Source organism: Lineus longissimus, chromosome 15 (genome assembly GCF_910592395.1).
Source record: "Lineus longissimus chromosome 15, tnLinLong1.2, whole genome shotgun sequence".
Classification (NCBI taxonomy): domain Eukaryota; kingdom Metazoa; phylum Nemertea; class Pilidiophora; order Heteronemertea; family Lineidae; genus Lineus; species Lineus longissimus.
In genome coordinates, this window is record NC_088322.1 from 5808502 (window position 1) to 5823846 (window position 15345).

Sequence of the window (15345 nt, forward strand, 5' to 3'; positions counted from 1 at the left end):
TGAATGAGAACATTAATTTTCCAAGGAAGTCGATTAAAGGCATATTGCTTCTATTCATATCAGATTATGTTGATGGTTCTAGAGTTTCCGAGATGTTTGAAAACCCCAATATCACTAGTACATATTACAATAGAGGGTGTTTCTAATCAAGTGTTCCCCGAAGGAATGAGAATGACGGACCAATGGGAGGGGAGGAGATCAAGAAGCATTTCATGTCTGAAGATCTAAAGAAAACTAGTTACATGACAATGGAGAAGTACTACGGTGACACTAACCATTACGGGTTGTGGCTGGATTTGAGAACGTCTCCACGGCTTGGGTAAAACGCTTCAAAACAAAAAGGATGGAATACAATTATCGATAACAAAGGAAACAAGAAAGGGACCATACAAAATGCACATATTCGTGGTTTCTGATGCTCAGGTTAACATCCAGAATTCACAAATTGTTTCTTTACAACATTAGATTTCCTTCCAACTAAATGAATACACCAGGAAATAAAGACATCATCAATACTCTGTACCAAAGTTTACTATTAGCAACAACAACTATTGGTTACTCTTACTTTCTAAGAAGGTTTTTACGAATTATTATTGGTTCACCAAGTCAGGCCAACTTAGAAAAGATTCTAAAACTGGGCGGAACTGTAGCTATCAGTAATGGAACATTAGAGTTCCTTTACGATCAAGGTATCTTACCAAGAAATATAATGAAGTAGAGTAAAACATGGCGGCCTGTTGGATTTTCCGGCTTTTACGAAAGGAGGATTTTTCCGTAAATTAGGACTTAATTAGAAATGTTTTGAACTTTTGTAAGGAAGAGATAAAAGACACACTGTATCTGTGTAAGTTAGAACAGGTTATATTCCAGTTCAGTGGGCTTCTTATGACAAAAAAGACATTTTGAAATAGCCCGTAACAAGGACAGTACATTAAGTGTACATTTAGAGGTCTGAGTGCATACGAGTACATGTACTTGTACTTGTACATGTACTGCAGAACATTCGATCTATTGCTCGTCACGCTTGAGTGAGAACTCAAGTGAGCATTGCGAGATAAATAATATACGCGTGTCAAGTCCATTCTGCATGACGCGATCGTGCTATGGCCTCAAAAACATTGGATGAATTCTGTGTCAAAATGGATACGCCACGGCAGGCTGGTAGTAAGTGCAAAGCCAGTCAGAGAACGCCTGATCACGATGGATCGGGCAGTCCTGATCTGAAATCAGTACGAATTGACCAGGATAACGATGATAAACCTGCTGATAGTGATGTCGAGGATAAGACATGCCAGAACGATTTGAGTAGTCAGGTGCAAAGTCACGACAGTGTCAAACCTGTGCATACGGTTAAATCGCTGATAGAACAACCGCTTTTGTCATACATGGTTTCGGCGCTACAGTCCGGAACTCCTGATAACGTCAAAAAGGCTGTGCTCGGTTTTTTCGATTCGAAACAAGTAACGGAGGCGAAGAACACTCTTTGGGCTAATGCTAATTTAGATATAATCGGCAGGAGAATAAGTCGGAAAACCACTGCCGTGAGAAATGAGAAGGACGCTGACGTATCAGATGTTGTGAGTGCAATTCTTAAGTTAGAAAAAGAGGACTGTGTTCCATCCTTCGTAATATCTGCATACGATTTGTGCAGAATCCCGCGTTCCATGCCAGAGGAACTCAATAATATCTCTTTGGTAGATCGCCTGAGCAAACTTGAGGCGAAAATGTCGAGATTACAGGAGACAGTTGTTAAAAACGCCAATGACATTCATTCACTAGAAGAGAAATCAATTAGTAAAGAGAGAACTGATGCTAAAATCGTCGAGATGACTGCTTTCGAGTCTATCTGGCCCATAACCCAGAACAAAGTTGGTGATGAAAGAATACTTGTTGCGAAGGGTGAGCAGTGTCATGACAGGAGTGAAATTGGTGAATCCGTTGGTCCTACTAGTACCCGCACATACTCAAGTATGGCTCAATCTCAGGGACTCAAAAGTTCCCGGGGTGTTCGTGGAGGGCGTGAGAGTGCACGTGGCGGTCGAGGGAAGCTGTCACGTAGTAATCTGGTACATCATAACGTTCTCCGCCTCACAGGCAGTAATCAGTAATCAGTCGATTAATAGTGATAAAAATTGCGATCGTGAAAGTGATTCGGAGGACTTCCAAATTGGAAAACATGAGTATAAACGTCAAAAACGTAAGGAACGGCGAAAACATAAAATAATCATGGGAAAGTCTACCGATAGTTCTAAAGTGAAAGGTGCCCCTTTTCCTTGTCGTGATGTTTTTGTTTATCGGCTAGATAAGGCTACTAACGAGGAGGACTTAAGAAATTTCATCGAGGAAAATTCCATTAAGTAAAATCAGTCGAGTGTAGATCTCACGAAAAAGTTTAAATCATTTTCAAGTTAGTGTTACCAAGACAGATTATCATAAAATGTCCGATGAACTATTGTGGCCTGGTGGTGTGTGTGTAAGAAAGTACATGAGACCAAGGGACAGTTCCGAAAATATCTCTCCGGGAGTCGGGGGTAGCCAAAACAGATACAGTAATGTTAATGATACCAAATAATCTTTCTGTGTTGTTTATAATATTAATCATGGTATTAAGCGTTTGTACTTATAATGCTCAGGGACTTGGGAGTGGTAAAATAGACTACATATCGCACTTACTAGACAATCATGACATTGTGTTGCTTCAGGAAACTTGGCTCTTGAAAGACAATTTGAACTTTATAGCGGATCGTATTCCAGATGTATGTACTCATGATGATTCCAAACCTTTGGTTGGGAGACCGTATGGGGGGTGTTCTATAATATGGAAGAAATCAATTGTGTGGGAAGCTATTCCTGTCTTAAATTTCAATAGCAAGCGAATATGTGCTGTAAGTTTTAAGCTTTCACCAGATACTACCTTACTGGTCGTAAATACTTATATGCCGTGTGATTTTAGAGTGGGTAATTTACCTGAATATCTTAGCATATTAGATGAGATAGCTGGGATAGCAGCTTCTACAGGTGCAGACCATTTGATCATAGGTGGCGACTTTAACACTGACCTTAATAGGGATTCTCAAAACAGTCGGGCCTTATTGCCGTTTATTGCTACCGAAAGTTTGGAGAGAGCCACACGGTTCCCACGTTCCGATATTCAGTATACTCATGAGAGTAAAATAACAGGAGTGAAATCGTCACTGGACCACTTTTTAATAAGTGCGAATCTCTTACCGTTGGTAACTCGTCATACATCAGTTCATGAAGGAGATAATTTGTCGGATCATTTTCCTATATCGATGTCCGTGGAGTTAAGTCCTGACCGTTTTTTTGAGACAGTACATCCCCCCCTTGAAAGAAAAGTAGACTGGGCAAATGTAAATGAACATGATATTGCCGCATATCGGCACACATTAGATGGATGTCTTAACAATATTGCAATTCCGCACCTCCTCCTTCAATGTGATTATTTCGACTGTCGTAACCATACTGACTTAATTGATGTCCTCTTCAAGGATATTGTAGATGCATGTATGTCTTCTAGTGAAAGGAACATTCCTTATAAAGTACATTCCGACAAAAAGGTCATGCCAGGCTGGAATGACTATGTGGCGGAGCCAAAAAGGCAAACCCTTTGTTGGCATCACATTTGGAAATCAAACGGGTCTCCGCGAAATGGTTTAATAGCCGATATCCGGCGTCGAACGCAAATGCAGTATCACTTATCAATCAAAACCGCAAAGAAAAATGAAAAACGATTTATTGCCGATAGTTTGGCAAACAATATGCTGTCGGGAAATGATAAAAACTTTTGGCGCGAGATAAAAAAGACAACCCGCGCGACTTCCCAATTACCAAACAATGTAGACGGACATGTTGGCGAGGAAGCTATATGTACACACCTGGCGGAAAAGTATGAAAATCTTTATAATTCAGTCTCATATGACAGAAATGAAATGGATAATCTTCTCCTGGATATTAACCGTAATATATCGGAAACATGTTGTGATCCGCAGAGTAAATGTCACGTACAACATGTGATAACAGTTGGGGATGTTACATCAGCTATCAACTCGTTAAACCATCATAAAAATGATGGTGACAGCATTCTCTCTACGAACCATCTTAAGTATGGTACAAATAAGTTATGTGTTATGATGTCACTTTTATTCAATAGCATGTTAAAGCATGGCTATGCTCCAGTGAACATGCTATGTAGTACAGTCATTACTATACCGAAGGATTCTAGGAAGTCTCTGAATGATTCGGCAAATTACCTTGGAATTGCCCTCAATAGTCCTTTTTGTAAACTTTTCGAAACAGTCATACTACAAAAATGTCAGGATGTTCTGAAATCGTCAGATATGCAGTTTGGTTATAAAAAAGGCGTGTCGACCAATGACTGTACCTTTGTTGTGAATGAAGTTGTCAGATACTATCTAAATGGTGGAGGACAAGTATATGCAATGCTCTTAGATGCGAGCAAAGCGTTTGATAGGGTAGAATTTACGAGATTAGTGAAAGTATTGCTTAAAAAACATATATATATTTCTTTATTTCCTCCTTGTTAGAAGATTACAGAACAACAGTAATGTATAGTTATGTACAACAAGCAACAAATCAAAATTGCACGAGACAAATCAAGAAATTAAAGTAAAGGTGTCTCTGAACTATTTCGCCTTAAACATTTTCTCACGGCCGCCAGGTGGCGGCAGTAACACCCAGAACTTGTGACATTTCGTCAAAATCGAGGCTATCTGTTTGCCTCCCCAGCAATGTTTCGACCAAATCACTGTCCATCATATTCCACAGTTCGCTACTAACATTAACGTCGCATTTTTGCTCAATGCTGTCCCAAAACCGGTCCCTGTTACTGCTAAAGGCAGTGCATTGACAAAAAAAGTGAACTTGAGGGTCCGTGTAGACGCTGTTACATTGTTCGCAGGATTTTTCGGTTGGTTCGACACGCAGTGTACACAACTTTGCCAGAAAGGCATAATTTGATGCTAAGTTCGGATCGTTCTTTGCACAAATCCAGAGCATAGACGGAAAGTCTAGAGACTTTTCAATGTTCAGTATTCTCTGATGGCCATTTTCTTGGCAGTCTAACACAAATCGTTTATTTTCAAACAGTAATGTTGCTTCGTTCACTATAATTTTCCAGATTCCTTTATCTGGAAAGCTACATGTATCCGATTCAAAGTAATCGGTCAGATATTCACGGCAATTATATTTGTCCATAAGCTTTACGAGGTTTGGAACATAGCCTAAACTTTTATTACTGTCTTTACCCGCACGTTCGACCATATTGGCATATCGGCATTTTAGAACTTTCAAAGGAAGGGAATTTTCAGACATTTTTGCAAGTTGCCTGAAAAATTGCAAACACCTTCTGTCCAAGTAACACTGTAGCGTAGGACTGCCTATCATTGCTTGGCACACGGTTGTGCTCGTTAGCCGATTAAATCCTTGCATCCTTTTAAGACAGTAACGGTGGGCTCTTTCTAGAATAAACAGCTCTGAGAGAGCAATTTCCTGACACCAAATTTCAGCTCCATAAAGAGCTCTGGGAAGGCAAATCGTTCTGTACAAGTTGTGGCTTATTATTGGGCTGAAACCACTTGGCTGCTGATTTGGCCCAATTATGCTCATGAGCGTATTCTTCAGTTTCTGAGCAGCTTCAATAGTTCGCTGCGTAGACTTTAAGTATTTATCAACTAGTATCCCGAGGTGAACATGAGAGGATTTTTCATTGACCGACTGGTTACCTAGCGCCCATTTCCTTTCATTTTTTGTTCGCTTCCATTGCGCAGCGGTTTCCCCTAGAACTATAACACAGCATTTTTCGGCATTGTAGTCATAGCGCCACTTGACTGAATACCGAAACGAACATGACATCATCCTATCAAGGCCACATTTTGTGAGAGAGAGCAACGTGAGATCGTCTGCGTGACACGGTGAGCTGGAGTTTATATTGTCAATGTTTAATCCGTCTCTGGTGTCATCGAGCTCGTCTATTAGCGCGTTGATAAACAACAAGTAAAGCCACGTTGACAAGACGCCACCTTGTCTCACGCCTTGTTTAAGCGCAAACCACGGCGAGGAGAATTCGTTTTCTGTGACACAGCTTTCTATTTCTGCATAACAATTCTTTGTAACTCGCCAGAATTTCCCATTTATACCAAACATAAATAGTTTATACAGGAGACCTTCAATCCAGACGGTATCGTAGGCTTTACGGGTGTCCAAGAAGCAAGCGTACACTTTAGAATGTTTTTCGATCTGATGGTATATCGATTCCATCATGACAAATGACGTGGATACACAACTGCGATTTTTCTGATAGGCGCTTTGTTGTGGGTTCGGAAAGACAATATTATTGTCTGCGGTCCAGTTTTGCAACCGAGTCAGCAGTAGCCTTTCAAATAACTTATACAAGACTGGTAACAATGTGATAGGCCGATAGCTATTCGGATCACTCCTGTTCTTCCCATGACCTTTAAACAGTGTATGTATAACTCCCCGTTTTGCATCTCTCGGAATATGTTCATGTTTGAGGAACAGGTTAAAGAGTTCTGTGATTTTGACATGAAGGGCATGCCCGTCATATTTGATGTGTTCGTTGCCTACTCCATCATGCCCTCCGGCTTTCCCGTTCTTTAGCTGTCGAATCCCACTTTTTACCTCTTCAGTGGTAAAGGGGGCGTCCAATGAGGGGTCGTGATTGGCAGCCGATTCTCGCATCATTTCCCCTAGTTTGGTATCCACGAATCGTTTGAAGGCGGCGTCATATTCCGGTTTCACCTTTGGTGTGTAGAGCGTTTCATAGTGTTCCGCCCATTTACGCGTTATGTCGGTGGAACTATAGAAGATTGTTCCGTCAAAGCGCATGGGTGGCGGTAGTTTATTTGGGGTCCGACGGTTGGCTTTGAGCAGTTTCCAAAACTTAGTTTGGTCAATTTCTGCGCTTTCATTAAGTTCCCGGTAAAACTCTTGTTGTAGCTTTGCATTTTGTCGGCGAAACTCTGCGCGAAATTCTCTTTTCTTCTCTTTATACTCTCTGTAGACAGTCGAGTCTGAGTCCCTGGGCTTACCCGCCGCTGTCCAGGCCAGCCGGGCGTCGCGCATTCTCTGGTGAAGTGGCTTGAGCGTTTCCTTCCAATTTGGACGGATATTCTTTCGAAACACACATTCAGGTATAGTTCGCGCGGATGCCACTAACATAGCGCTGACGACTGATTGATACGCATTGTCAATTTCGCGACTGGTATAGAAATAACTCTGACTTATGTCGGGCAACTGGCGCTTCAGTTCCTGCCGGTATTGTACTATTTTGCTGAAATCAGTTTGGGCGCAATACTTCCATTTGAATCGTTTTCGTTTTCGCTGTACCAATGGTTCCTCATTGGAATGATCCTTTGTTTCTGAGGTACTGAGTTTCAGTATTGCATGGACGGCTAAATGGTCGGATGTATTTGGATCAACATCTTCCACCACTTCACATGTCTTCAAACATTCAAGCAGTAGCGAGTTTATGCAAATGTGATCTATAAGCGTTTTGTTTGATCCTTCAAACGGATCGAACGTGTATGCGGGTCCTTTACATTGTGAGCTGACTGGGATCGATGAAAGCCCAGTCCGACGCAAAAATGAGTCTAGCGCACGAGTCCTTCTGCAGTCTGGTGGTGCTGGGATCCTTGGTCCTGTGGCTTTCGCATTGAAATCCCCCATTAGTACGATTTCGCCGAGCGAGCTATAGAATTCGTATAACTGGAACAGGTAATCGATGTATTCGATAAAGAATTCGTCTGGGTAATTCGTACTCGGTAGATAAACCATGAATATCGTGAGCATCCTCTTATTGTTTAGGTTCACAGTGATTCCAGTTATTCTATCGCTTTCTAAGTCGAGCGTTCTGATGTACGGCGTAAGGTCTTTGTTCCAAAGCAGGGCAACCCCACCTTTGCCTCTGCGCACTTTATCACCTGAAAACAGGTCTGCAGAGCAGACTGCATGGCATGAAAACGCATTGTTTATCGACTCCAAGAATTTTGTAGAATCAGGGTATAGCCAGTGTTCGCATATTCCAAGAATGTCAAGTTTGCGCGAAATAATCAGATTTTCCGCATACAGGGAACCGTACATTATTCCTCGTGCATTCCAGCACGCTATTGCTAAATTGTTTCGTGAAACTATGGCCATAATGACGTGGCAGATTTAGTCCCACCATTCCCGACACTGAATTCCTTCCGGCCAAAACTGTTCATCTAATAGCGCAGTCTTATCTACTTCGTCAATGATAACTTTCGCAGACTGAGTCCCTCGAATTATGAATTCCTTGATTGATAAGAAATTCCACCATGGATTCGGCACTGCTGTTGAGCGCAATACGTCCTACGAAAATCACAGCTCTCCTCCGACGTTGTTTCCGGGCCACGCCTTGAAACCGCATTTCCTTGCTGACGCCGATGACGGTGGTGATCTTCTGTGGGGTACCAGTTTTCTGAACGATCGGAGTGTTCTTTTCAACCAGCTTAGCTGTTCTGTTCTCCTCGTTTACATGTACTGCAGCTCTAGATGCTTGTCGATCAATTGGGTTATTCTCTTCTGCAAGCGGTGTAGCCTTAGATGCTTGTCGATCCGACGTGTTATTCTCTTTTACCAGTGTTGCAGCTCTTGATGATTGTCGTTCAGATAGAGCCTGTTGTTGAAGTATATGCGGCGTGGGGTGCATTGGTTTTGCGGTAACGGTAGAGTAGCTGTCCGACGACGATCTCATGCGGCATATATCTCGCTCCACCTGACTAATCCTGGCTCTCAGTGACGTTGAGTCTTTCTCCATTTTGGGAATGACGCATTGATCAATGTTATTCAACTTCTCCATTGTTTCTGCAGTTGTTTTTATGTCCGCTTTCATTAGCTTGATATCACTACGGAGTTTGCTTATGCCGGAATCGCGCATATCCTTAATTCTTTCGCACGAAAGTTTGCATTCTGCAAATTCACCCGGAAGTTTACCAAACATATTGACCTTGCCTAATAATGGGTTGAGCTGATTCGCAAAGTAAGTCTTTTGTTCAACAAGACGTTTTTCTAAATTATCAGCTTTTCCCTTTTCTCTCTCTATCGATTTTTTAAGTTTATCACATTCCTCCTTGAGGAACGAATTCTCCTTCGTGAGACTGAGAATATGGTAATCCACATCCTCTTTGAATGATTTGAACTTGCTTAATCCTTCTGAACGGCCTTGCCTCGACTTCTCCACGTCCTTCTGCAGGGTAACTATATTTGCGCGAATCTCAGTAATTGCCTGCGAATTACTATCATTTGCTTCACTTGCTAAAATTTCACACTTTTTGAGCACTGTATCAGAATTATCACGCTTTTTCAACAGAGTTAAATCTGATTCGATTCTACTGACCGTTTCGAACAGCTCAGCCAGTTTCGTTTCTGTGTTGGCATTCTGGCCTTTGTTCGGAGATCTTTGTGTTTCGGCACTCGCCACTGAACGTTCTGCTCCAATCGCCGATGTATTGTCCAGAGAACTTAAGCCACTTATTTCGGTTTGTTGTGATTGGGCTGATTGGCACTCGTTGTTGACACTTTCGTCCTCGTTAATGCCTGTAGTTTGAGGTTGTGAAAACACCGTGACGACTCCATCACTATGTTGTTGACTGGACGGTGATCTACCGTGACTGTAGAAAACTTCTTTCACATCATCGATGGCTGCCCCATCAATGAAAGCCTGTAGCACGTAGCAGTCCTTCGCGAATTTGCATGTTTTGCTGGCAGCTTTTGTGGTTTTCCTCCTCAACGGTTCTCCCGGGGGACACTCAGTTGGTCGAAGACGCTTAGCTTTTCCACACAACCGTGTTCGATAAAGATCGACCATTTGGACGTTTGCGTCCACGATACTTAATAACTTATCGACATAAGAATCTCTAGGGAGATTTATTAGTTCATTGTCGAACTGTTCAGCCCAGGCTTGTCCTGGGGGTATTGAATCCGTTTCGGAATCTTGCATGCACTTTGTACAGCCAAGTGTAAATGATGTACAGTTCTGTGTGTACTGCGAGCATTGTTCAGTGTCCAGGGACTGGGAAGAATTGAACTTCCCTGTTTCACCTTTATCCATGGAAAGTTCGTTCGAATTTTCGTTATCAACTGATAGACGTTCACTTTCTATTGATATTTACCTACCTGCGGATACGCTGGGGTAAATCCCACTCAAATTATTTCAATGTTACAAATGGTGTGAAGCAAGGAGGGATACTTTCTCCATTTCTCTTTGTTAATTACATGGACGAACTACTGTTAAAACTAAAAGGTTCGGGATATGGTTGTTATATTGGCGCTACATTTGCAGGAGCTTATGCTTACGCTGACGATATTATTATTTTATGTCCAACAAAGTTTTCCTTGTCGGCCCAGCTAGATATAGCAGTTCAGTTCTCAAAGGATTATATGATCAAATTCATCCCAACCAAATGCCAACTCCTATTTTTCAGTCTAATAACCAAAACAGTGGGTGATATAATAATAAACTTTCAAGACATTCCTGTACGGGCTAATGGAACTGCTACCCACCTAGGAAACATCATAGGACCAGATTCTCAAGATAAAAATATTCTTAAGTCTATATCTGATTTTAACAGAAGGGTCAATGTCCTTTTGTCAAGGTTTCATTTCTGTAATTTTGAAACAAAGGTTAAACTTTTTCAATCGTTTTGTATGTCCCTGTATGGTTCCGTTCTGTGGGACCTCGGAGATAGGTCTGTCAACCTTTTGTATACCGCATGGAGGAAGGCGGTCAGAAGAATTTTATCTGTACATCCTAGAACGCACTGTGTCTTATTACAACATTTAATTTTGTCAAGTCCGATAGAGGCTACTCTCCACAACAGATTTCTACGTTTCATGAGCAGGTCATCGGAAACAAATAATAACTACATTCAAATAGCCTTTCAGTTGGCATTAAATGGAAGCTCGTCCTCTGTGTCTAACTCTATCTCATACATTACCAATTTAATTGGGGCACCGCGTTCTACAATCGGAAACATCGACGCGGTGCCATACGTTCATCCTTCAGAAGCTATTTTGGTTCGGTCAAGTGCCATTAGGGATTTCCTCCATTTACTAGATACAAACCGCGGGGATGTAAATATAAAAACCATTGTTGATTTTTTGTGCACTGAGTAGCACCCTGTAACCTGTATTCTGTGGAGTCGCGCCTGCACCATTTTTTTTTGTATCACTGTGCATAATTTGTAATCATGTTTGTTTGTCTAGACGTGTAAATGTAATTTACATATCGAATAAAGATACCAATAATAATTAAGTCGAACTTTGTCGAGCTTTGCTCTTGTGACGAAAGTCATGTTCTCTTGACGAAGTCATAGTTTTAGATTGATTAAGATCGATTAAGTTTTAAGAATAACAAAACCAAGTTAAGGGATAATTACATGACACTTATTACGATACCCGATGGTCTCTATGACCTAGAAAGTTTTTCAAAAATGTTTTCATATCAACTGAAAGAAAACATATTAAGTCAAAATGCTGTTAGATTTGATTTAGAAAACCCACTGCATGGTTACGGCTATATTGCACTTACTTAAGAGAAGAAATGAGAATCGATATCAAATTATGTTTATGGGTAAAAGCAATGAACTGTTTGGGTTTAAACGTTTGGAATGGCCTTATGCAGCGGTCAATTGTAACTCTGCCCCCCCCCCCCCCCTTCAGACATTCGACACTTATGCGACACCCGGAAGATATAAGGACGTCCAGGAATCGACACTTGTTCACCCAGAACTTTTAACTTCTACTCCAGGATTTCACTCTTTCTTCCTGTGGTCAAGTTCAGAACGTCACCTTTTTTCCACCTGACAGAATCCTGAAGTTCAGAACGTCACCTTTTTTTCACCTGACAGAATCCTGAACGCCTGGAATTCAACACCAACTCACAGGTATAGCATATTAATCGGCCAAATTGACGATCTCTCAACTGCTTCCGGTCGGAGACATGGAGGCCGCCATCTTGGAATATTGTCAATTTTGACGGCTCAATTTCACACAAAAACCACCTCCGAACTCCGTGAATCACCAATGTCTTCGCCAAAAAAAGGAACCATAACAATCTACAGATATCCCGACGCATGACACTGCTGGAGAGATCAATCAATCTTTGCACTACAGCTGGATATACTAGAAAACATTCTAAGCACTCCACTCACCTGCTGTCCATGATGCTGCCCAGCTCCAAAAAAGTGTCTGGGCATGTCTGGGATGGGCCGTGGCAGTTCGTCAGGAATGCGACGCTTGTTCGACATGCCTGTCGCAACTTCGTCGACAGGAATTCACCAAAGACAATTGCTTTTAATATCAGACCTACGACGGAAATTCGATGCTACTCTTTTCCCAATACGCCAGAGGTTCGACTGTCTGATTTTTTCTTAACCCTCAGGAAGCGACACTAATCCGGCGTCGCATTAGCGTCGACCCCTGAGGTCAGAGTTAGAATTGACCGCTGCATTATTCTTCTGAAGATGGCGTGATCGTAAGTGATTATCCAATGAATTTCAGACCAATAAACTATTTTGTTTTACACTGGGATATAATTAACACTAATAAAGTACTTAGTAACAGTGAACCGTCAGATGTGCTAGCCATTAAACCAATAAAGAAAGCTAACATTGGATATATGATGACGTACACATTTGATAAACCAATATAGATACCATGACAAATCAAAGTTCAGTAAAAAAGGGATAAGATTAACTGATGAGAACGACAACATTATCGATCTTAATGGTTTTGACGTAAGATATCAATTGTTAATAAAGGGTAAATCACCCTAATTAAATGGCTTGCATTGCTATGATGGTTGGCGGTGCTTTTGTCAATGCATTCGCTTTCTTTGGAAAATGTACATTTTAAGTCCCAAGTAGTTAAAGCATTTATCTTGTGCTTGAAACAACCATGTGTTGAAAATGAAATTATTCGATAGTTGCAAGTATCAGGGTCTATTATACTGGTTTTGTAACAATACGAAATTTCAATATCTCAATATTCAATCTTATCTATTGTCATTTTCATGTCCCTAGTTACAGGTTGCTGCATACTCTTTCTCAGTAAATATGTTTAAAATTGACATTATTTTACTTTCTTTCATTATTTGTATTGATTATTATCTGTTAATTGATGTTCTGTACTTAAATCATATATTTCTTAAATCAAAACTTTGAAAAAATGTATCATTGCCCATGTCCCATGGTTATCATGTCAGTCCTGTTACCCACTGCCCCATTACAGGCAGGGAGAAAATTGGTTCACTCCATTGCCCATAGGTGGCATCAGTGTTGGCCTTGCCCAGGAGAAAGTTAAAATGGTAGGAATTTTGAAATGTTCATCTGAGAGGTAAGTTGAACCAGAAATTTTATGAGTATGTTTATTGCTTGTCAGTCATGTTACGCATATTTTGACCTGCTAACTATGGATGAAGCATGTTCAGGAAAACTTCTATGTGATTTGCACTAATTTACTTTTGATGTATCTATTGAAGGCAGGCCTGGGTAGTGCATTTTAACAGCATAGTTCAAGTTTCAATTGTTTTTGTCAATCCTGTTAGTCAATCCTGTTACCAAATAATGAAATGGCCAGGGCCATTGTGCTCACCTGTCGATATGAAAGGGAGAGTATGAGGAAGAACTTGTCATTGTTAGGGGTTAATCAAGCAATAGTTGTGGGATGGTGTGGTTTGTCTTGAAAAAGTGGAGTTAGTGGTATTGTTTTCCGCGTGCACATGTTACTGACGTTGGAATAAGTGAATCGTTATTTGTGGGAGAAGCTGAGAGATGTTTTCTGGCCAATTAAGACGGGTTTACATGTGTCTTAGCTATTCAGTGACAATTGAAAATTCACAGCGCATTTACATTTTGTAAAACCTGCTGTCATTGGCCGAAATTTCAAATGAATGGGATGTACCTGTGGAATTGCGTGTGAATATGCTATCTTGAAAGGAGTATTTATCCTCGGCTTGCGATTAGAGAGAAATGATGAAAAATATGATACAAGAACAATTGAAGCAAGGAATGCACAGTACAGAATATGATGTACTGAGTAACTAGGTAGCAGTTTGTATTCATTTTTGACACAATAACATAGTTACACGACAGCCCTATAGTCGGATTCATAAGTAAATGTCACTGCCCTTTTGGGTCGCTGCGCAAAAACTACTGGGCTGATTTCTTCAAAGTTTGGTTTTTCTTGAATCTAATTTCGGGACCCAAGAGGATTTTCATATTTTCAGTAACCATGGTTACGAAATAGTTTTTTGTATGTATTGGTGTACATTGACGTAGTAAAGTTGACAATTTTTTTCTTTATAATTTGCAAATCTCTAACCTGGAAATTGTGTTGGGTCCCGCAATTAGATTCAAGAAGAACCAAACTTTGAAGAAATCGGCCAAATAGTTTTTGCACAGCGACCCATTGAAAAGGGCAGTCAGTGACATTTACTGTGAATCCGACTATAGCCTAGGCCTAACTATAAAAGCACTGATGACAGCTGCGCTACACTTTCATCATTATCATCATCTACTTTAGTCAACCAGCTCAGATGACCTTTCTTGGGGCAGTGATCGGTAACGGTGAACTCCTTCCGACCCAACAGGCAAATGTTTACATTTGTGTCTCCGTGTATCATGGATTCATGTGTATACTAACACCGTTGTTGTGTTGACACACTGACTGACTCCGACTGGGTACATTTCTACAGCGACGAAAAACGATCACAAAAATGGTTTTTTTTAAGCACTCGTGACATGTTTACAAAAATTAAAGCAAGTGTTTTTAGTAGAGGTTTACCTAATGAGTAGCGTCTGGGTGATTATAAACCATTAACTTGTGTTTAAAAGCCCACATTGTAACGAAAGGTTCCGGCTTGACGCTAATCTCCAATGACGCCAGCCGCCATTTTGCCATACTCTCGAAACTTTGGGATCGTCAAATGCAATGGAAATCACATAATTTCTGACACACACTGTTCCGATCCGTTCCAAATACGGGCGACTCATTCAGAAGCCGCGACGATTCGTCCATGATCAATACACCGCGCGGCGGTATGTCCGAAACTAAGTACGCATGCGCACTTGCTATGAGTATTATGACGTCATCTACGGACATTATATGTGACGTCATCCGTGACGCGAAGTTTGTGTTTATTGTTGGCCGCGGATTGCGCGTTTCTTTATTGTTTAGACGTTACGACGTTTTGACGTCGCAACAAGAAAACTCACTTGAACAACATGGCGAATCTTTAACGCAAGAACATCCTGCGCCGCCTAACCG